Below are 7182 nucleotides of genomic sequence, written 5' to 3'. Positions count from 1 at the left end.
AAAAAAAAAAAAAAAAAAAAACCTACAAGTTAATATATATTACCTTACTTTGCTATTATTTAATTCAGGCCTAAAATTATTACCGAATGCAAATTAATGGATGTTTATTCTTGCTGATAGACCTAAACCAGTTGTTCTTAAATGTTTTATGTCTTATTCTTCTAGGGATCTCTGTCCTTACCCTTTCCAACCCATTCCTTTGCTTCCATCACACTTGCACTAACACTAAAGAATATGTGTTTTATTTCTCAATAAAACTGATTGACCTGGCTCCCTGCTTCTACTACTCTTCCTTTTTCACTGCTGAAGGCACACAAAGAAGAATGAACACTGGAATCAATGATGTCCTTAAAGGGACCTAAGAGACAGTAGTTAAGTAGATCCATAACATTAATAAACTGCTGCTATTTTAGCAAACCATGTGCCAAGTTTTAGAAATCAGCATCTACCTTTTTCTTTCTCTGATGCCATATAGCCTAAATCAAGAAGTGGGTCCCTAACACTCTTAGAATAATCCTCTCTTAATGCTGGAGTGCTTCAGGGCTCAGTCTTGTTCTCTTAGGGAACTCACTAAGTCCCATGTCTTTAAAATATCATCAGTATGCTGACAACCTCAAATTGTATATCTACAGCCCAGAGCTCTATCCAAACTCTGGTCTGTTTATATACTCCACAGGCTATTTAACAGCTCTACCTGGATGTCTAATAGACCTTCAAAACCTTAAAATCTCTAAAAAAGGACTCCTGACTTTCCCTGACAATTCTGTGCCACTTACTGATTTTCAAATCTCAGTTAATGGCAAATGATAATATAATGATCTTTTAAAAAATGAACTTTTTAACGTCTTTTTTCTCTTTCGCCACACATTTAGTCTGTGAGGAAGGCCTGCCAGCTGTATCTTCCAAATGTATATTCAGTCCAATCATTTTTCACCACATCTGTTAATAACGCTCTGGTTTCAGCCACCATTGTATTTCATCTGGAATACTGGAATTATTTCATGGTGGATTTTTTCTCTTTCAGCGCATGCCTTCCTTACCATGAACTATACTCAGTACAGTGGCCAGAATGAGCCACTGGAAATGTAAACCAGATAATGTCACTCCTCTACTTAACTCCCTGTGATAGCCCAACACTTTACTCAAAATAAGTCATTAAAGTCCAAATTAACTGAGTCTCTTCTGTGACCCTGTTTCTTATATCTCAGAATCTGACTCACCCTACATCAGTCACCCAGAATGTATACTTTTTTAGAATGAATGTTAGAAGAATGTTCCCAGCTTGCTCTGTTTCCTTTATCTGGAACACTCATCTCCCAAATATCCTCTACACTATTCCATCCCTCATGTCCTTTACACCTTTTGTCATCTTTTCCATGAAGCCTACCATGACCTCCCAATATAATACTGCATTCTCTTGCCATTCCCGCCCCCCAGCACCCCTCTTCTCTTTCTCTCTGCTTTACTTTTTAAACATTTTTATCCACCTTCCAGCATACAACACATTTTACTTTTTATTTTTGGTATTTATTTTCTACATATCCTGCTAGAATGTAAGCTCCTTGAAAGCAGTGAAATGCATCTGTTTTGGTTACTGAGCAGTGATAGTAATTTTCAGCTATCAGCATATTCTCTAGATAGGGCATTCTGACCAGTTTGATTTTCTTCTTTCACCTGCAGGTAAGTTTGCCTCCAGGTACAGATTCATTTGACCCAATTTATAGGGCTCATTATCACATGGGAGCCCTTACTGGACTGAAATTGTCACAAGCCCCATTACTGCTAAATTTCCATCTGACACAATACATCTCAGTGTCATAAAAGAGTAGTGAGGAAGTTTGGCTATCTAATATTATTAATTATATCATTACATTTCTTAATGTTGGAACACCCTTTTGGTAATGGTGTAGCCTTCCAGTATGCAGTTTTATGTTATATTAATTTCTCATTTAGAATTTTACAGTGATATTCATGTGCACAACCCATACACAAAAAGATATGGTTTTATTTTAACTTTAATCACTGTATTTTTACTACCATAAGTGTGTTTCCTTTTTTGACAAATTGTTTTAAAAAAATTAATGATGACCTCAGGCTGCTGATACAAAGAGATAGATAATGAGATAAGTAGCAGCTAAACATCATATCTTATTCAAAACTACACTAATGCACTTAAAAAAAAGTTTTTTTTCTTGAAAACTTGGGATTTCAAAGCACAGTTCACAATATTGCATAATGCTGCTTGGCAGGTTGTATTTCCACAGAATTGGAAAGTTCAGAAACTCTAAGGATGTAAAATACTAACTTTGGCTTTTGAGTACCAACATTTATGCTCACTCTTTACTAGGAAATAGCCTTCATCTTTCAGGAAATAAACGTCTGTAGAATTGTATCATCATACTGTAGGAACTAAATAAGGAATTGTGTTTGAAATCAATCTATGGCCCATCTTCACGGGCCCTAAAGATATGAAAATCAAGGTTATAAGAAGTTCTAGCTTCTTTCCAACTGACACAGTCATTGGTTGTCAGTCACAAGCATAACAAATCCCACCAGTAATAGTAGCTGTGTTAGGTTAGGTTAGGAGTAGTTAGGTTTTCTAACTAACTCCACCCGTCCCAGAACTCTTGTCCTCTGCAACAACATACTGGTTGAGAACTAGTGCTATAGAATTTTGAGGAGAAAAAACATGAAAGTGGGCTGATGAAAGTGATTAGAAAAAAGTTGTCCAATGAGGTAGAAAGATAGATATTAATCCTATTCTAGAAGAGGTAATATGTTCAGAAAGAGTGGATGGCCCATTGTTGCCAAGCTGGTAATAAGTGGAGCCATAGAACTAATGTCAAGTTCTTTTGACTTACAGCCTAATACTCCCTATACTCTGCCATAAAATAAAAAGTTGGATTTGATTTCTCAACTCTCTCTGTGCTAAAAAATCATGTTTTTCTTATTCTAGTGATGATAAATTCAGGAGGAAGTGGTTTGAAAGGATAGGTAAATACTGATAGTGGCAAAAACAGGAGGGGTTGTCACATGTTCATATGATCCAAATTGTGTCAAAGAGGATTATGTGGAGTTCTGTATCTATCACACGTATTATTCAATCATAATTCCTTTGCATCTACTGGCAAACAACCATATATAAAACTTATATTAATTCTGCTTTTTTTCCCCTAGAGATATTAAATCTAAAGGATAGAGACCTTCTAAGGAAGGAGAGTGAAATTACCATTAACAGTTCCTAAATGAAAACCCAATTGTTTATAGAAAGATTTTCAGTCAAGATTGGGCTACATATTACCCTTTCTATTTCAAGATTTTCATGTTTCACTGATATTTTTTTCTCCAGCTGACTGTCATAAACGTGCATTCCTAACTAATAGGAAGCTAAGCAAACAAACAAAAACATTGCGATCAGGGTGAATTCATTGCCTCTGCTCCCCCAAAATGCTAATATTTTCCCATTGGTGCATTATAGAAAAAAATACACATCAATCTTTAAAGATCATATTTTACAGGTTATGTGGTTGAGCTCACCATATTATAGATAAATGAAATGATCAATGAGCTTAAACATCAGTTTTAGCTCTGGAATCCAGGTTTTCTGAATCCCAGGTGAATTGCTTTCTAGATGAAAATTGTGATTGCTTTCCTTAACAAATGAAGAGAAATATTTAATTCTCATAATGATTAATTTGCTAAGTAATTACAGTATACTCCTTTATGAGAAAGCTTATTGACATTAGAAATATTATACCTTCTTTGTATTAATTAAGAAATCTACACAACTTAGTCAGTTAACTTACAACTGAAGGGATACAAAAAAAGAAGACAACAACCAGGTCCCATTAATTTTTCCTTTTTCTTCTCTGGGAATAGCTTACTTAAGGAAAATATTTAAGTTCAGTTAAAAAGCAAAATAAAGCAAAACAAAACAAAATAAAAATCTTTCATAGCAGTAAGTTAAATAAGCATGTGCTTTCTTTGAACCCAAGCAGAATGTTTTATTCATTGTATCAGAGCTCTAAGTACATGCCAGTTGTGTTAGGGTAGCACTAGTCTATTTCATGGATATTAGCCAAAATCTGTGAAACTCCATACACACAGAGCTTTCTTTTTATTTCAAAGGTTGAGTTCAAATGAGGTTTTACTTGGATTAGAAATTATCATATCTTTATTTCTGTCAATATTAAATAGACAATCTTTCTATTTCATATTTTAAATTCTTATGTGCTTTTAGCATCCCCACATGTTAAGAGAAAGTTAACATGTATGGCCACTGTATTTCTTTTTATTTTTGAATTTTATTTTATTTATTTTTTTATACAGCAAGTTCTTACTAGTTATCTATTTTATACATATCATTGTATATATGTCAATCCCAATCTCCCAACTCATCCCATCACCACCAGATACCCCCATCCCCTGCATTCCCCCTTGGTGTCCATATATTTGTTCTCTGCATTTGTGTTTTTATTTCTGCCTTGCAAACCAGTTCATCTGTACCATTTTTTTAGATTCCACATATATGCATTAATATATGATCTTTGTTTTTCTCTTTCTGACTTACTTCACTCTGTATGACAGTCTCTAGGTCCATCCACATCTCTACAAATGACCCAATTTCGTTCCTTTTTATGGCGGAGTAATATTCCATTGTATATATGTACCACATCTTCTTTATACATTCATCTGTCAATGGGCGCTTAGGTTGCTTCCATGACCACCTGGCTATTGTAAACAGTGCTGCAATGAATATTGGGGTGCATGTGCCATTTTGAATTATGGTTTTCTCCGGGTATATGTCCAGTAGTGGAATTGCTAGGTCGTATGGTAGTTCTATTTTTAGTTTTTTAAGGTACCTCAATACTATTCTCCACAGTGGTTGTATCAATTTACATTCCCCCCACAGTGCAAAAAGGTTCCCTTTTCTCCACACCCTCTCCAGCATTTCTTGTTTGTAGATTTTCTGATGATGCCCATTCTGACTGGTGTGAGGTGATACCTCATGGTAGTTTTCGTCTGCATTTCTCTAATGATTAGTGACGTTGAGCATCCTTTCATGTGTTTGTTGGCAATCTGTATATCTTCTTTGAAGAAATGTCTATTGAGGTCTTCTGCCCATTTTTGGATTGGGTTGTTTGTTATTTTGATATTGAGCTGCATGAGCTGCTTGTATATTTTGGAGATTAATCCTTTGTCAGTTACCTCTTTTGCAAATATTTTCTCCAATTCTGGGGGTTGTCTTTTTGTCTTGTTTATGGTTTCCTTTGCTGTGCAACATCTTTTAAGTTTTATTAGGTCCCATTTGTTTGTTTTTGTTGTTATTTCCATTTCTCTAGGAGGTGGGTCCAAAAGGATCTTGCTGTGATTTATGTCATAGAGTGTTCTGCCTATGTTTTCCTCTAAGAGTTGTATAGTGCCTGGCCTTACATTTAGGTCTTTGATCCATTTTGAGTATATTTTTGTGTATGGTGTTAGGGAGTGTTCTAATTTCATTCTTTTACATGTAGCTGTCTAGTTTTCCCAGCACCACTTATTGAAGAGGCTGTCTTTTCTCCATTGTATATTCTTGCCTCCTTTATCAAAGATAAGGTGACCATATGTGTGTGGGCTTATCTCTGGGCTTTCTATCCTGTTCCATTGATCTATACATCAGTGTCTTATAGTTCTCTGCATACCGGTTTTCTTTCTGCTTAGGTCGGTTTATTCCTAGATATTTTATTCTTGGGTTGCAATGGTAAAGGGGAGTGTTTCTTTAATTTCTCTTTCAGATTTTTATCCTTAGTGTATAGGAATGCAAGAGATTTCTGTGCATTAATTTTGTATCCTGTCACTTTACCAAATTCATTGATTAGCTCTAATAGTTTTCTGGTGGCATCTTTAGGATTCTCTATGTATAGTATCATATCATCTGCAAATAGTGACAGTTTTACTTCTTCTTTTCCGATTTGGATTCCTTTTATTACATTTTCTTCTCTGATTGCCGTGGCTAAAACTTCCAAAACTATATTGAATAATAGTGGTGAGAGTGGGCACCCTTGTCTTGTTCCTGTTCTTAGAGGAAATGGTTTCAGTTTTTCACCATTGAAAACAATGATTGCTGTGAGTTGGTCATATATGGCCTTTATTATGTTGAGGTAGCTTCCCTCTATGCCTACTTTCTGGAGAGTTTGTATCATAAATGGGTGTTGAATTTTGTCGAAAGTTTTTCTGCATCTATTGAGATTATCATATGGTTTTTTTCCTTCAGTTTGTTGATATGGTGTATCACATTGATTGATTTGCGTATATTGAAGAATCCTTGCACTCCTGGGATAAACCCCACTTGGTCATGGTGTATGATTCTTTCAATGTGCTGTTGGATTCTGTTTGCTAGTATTTTTGCATCTATGTTCTTCAGTGATTTTGGCCTGTAGTTTTCTTTTTTTGTGATATCTTTGTCTGGTTTTGGTATCAGGGTGATGGTGGATTCATAGATTGAGTTTGGGAATGTTCCTCCCTCTGCTATATTTTGGAAGAGTTTGAGAAAGATAGGTGTTAGCTCTTCTCTAAATGTTTGATAGAATTCGCCTGTGAAGCCATCTGGTCCTGGACTTTTGTTTGTTGGAAGATTTTTAATCACATTTTCAATTTCTGTGCTTGTAATTGGTCTCTTTATATTTTCTGTCTCTTCCTGGTTCAATCTCGGAAGGTTTTGCTCTTCTAATAATTTGTCCATTTCTTCCAGGCTGTCCATTTTATTGGCATAGAGTTTCCTGTAGTAATCTCTCATGATCCTTTGTATTTCTGCAGTGTCAATTGTTACTTCTCCTTTTTCATTTCTAATTCTATTGATTTGAGTCTTTTCCCTTTTTTCTTGATGAGTCTGGCTGATGGGTTATGAATTTTGTTCATCTTCTCAAAGAAGAGAAGCTTTTGGTTTTATTGATCTTTACCATTGTTTCCTTCATTTCTTTTTCATTTATTTGTGATCTGATCTTTGATTTCTTTCCTTCTGCTAACTTTGGGGTTTTTTGTTCTTCTTTCTCTAGCTGCTTTAGTGTAAGGTTAGGTTGTTTATTTGATATGTTTCTTGTTTCTTGAGGCAGGATTGTATTGCTATAAACTTCCCTCTTAGAACTGCTTTTGCTGCATCCTGTAGCTTTTGGGTTGTTGTGTTTTCATTGTCATTTGTTTCTA

Source organism: Physeter macrocephalus, chromosome 10, assembly GCF_002837175.3.
Source record: "Physeter macrocephalus isolate SW-GA chromosome 10, ASM283717v5, whole genome shotgun sequence".
NCBI lineage: Eukaryota > Metazoa > Chordata > Mammalia > Artiodactyla > Physeteridae > Physeter > Physeter macrocephalus.
This window is presented reverse-complemented; position numbering follows the sequence as displayed.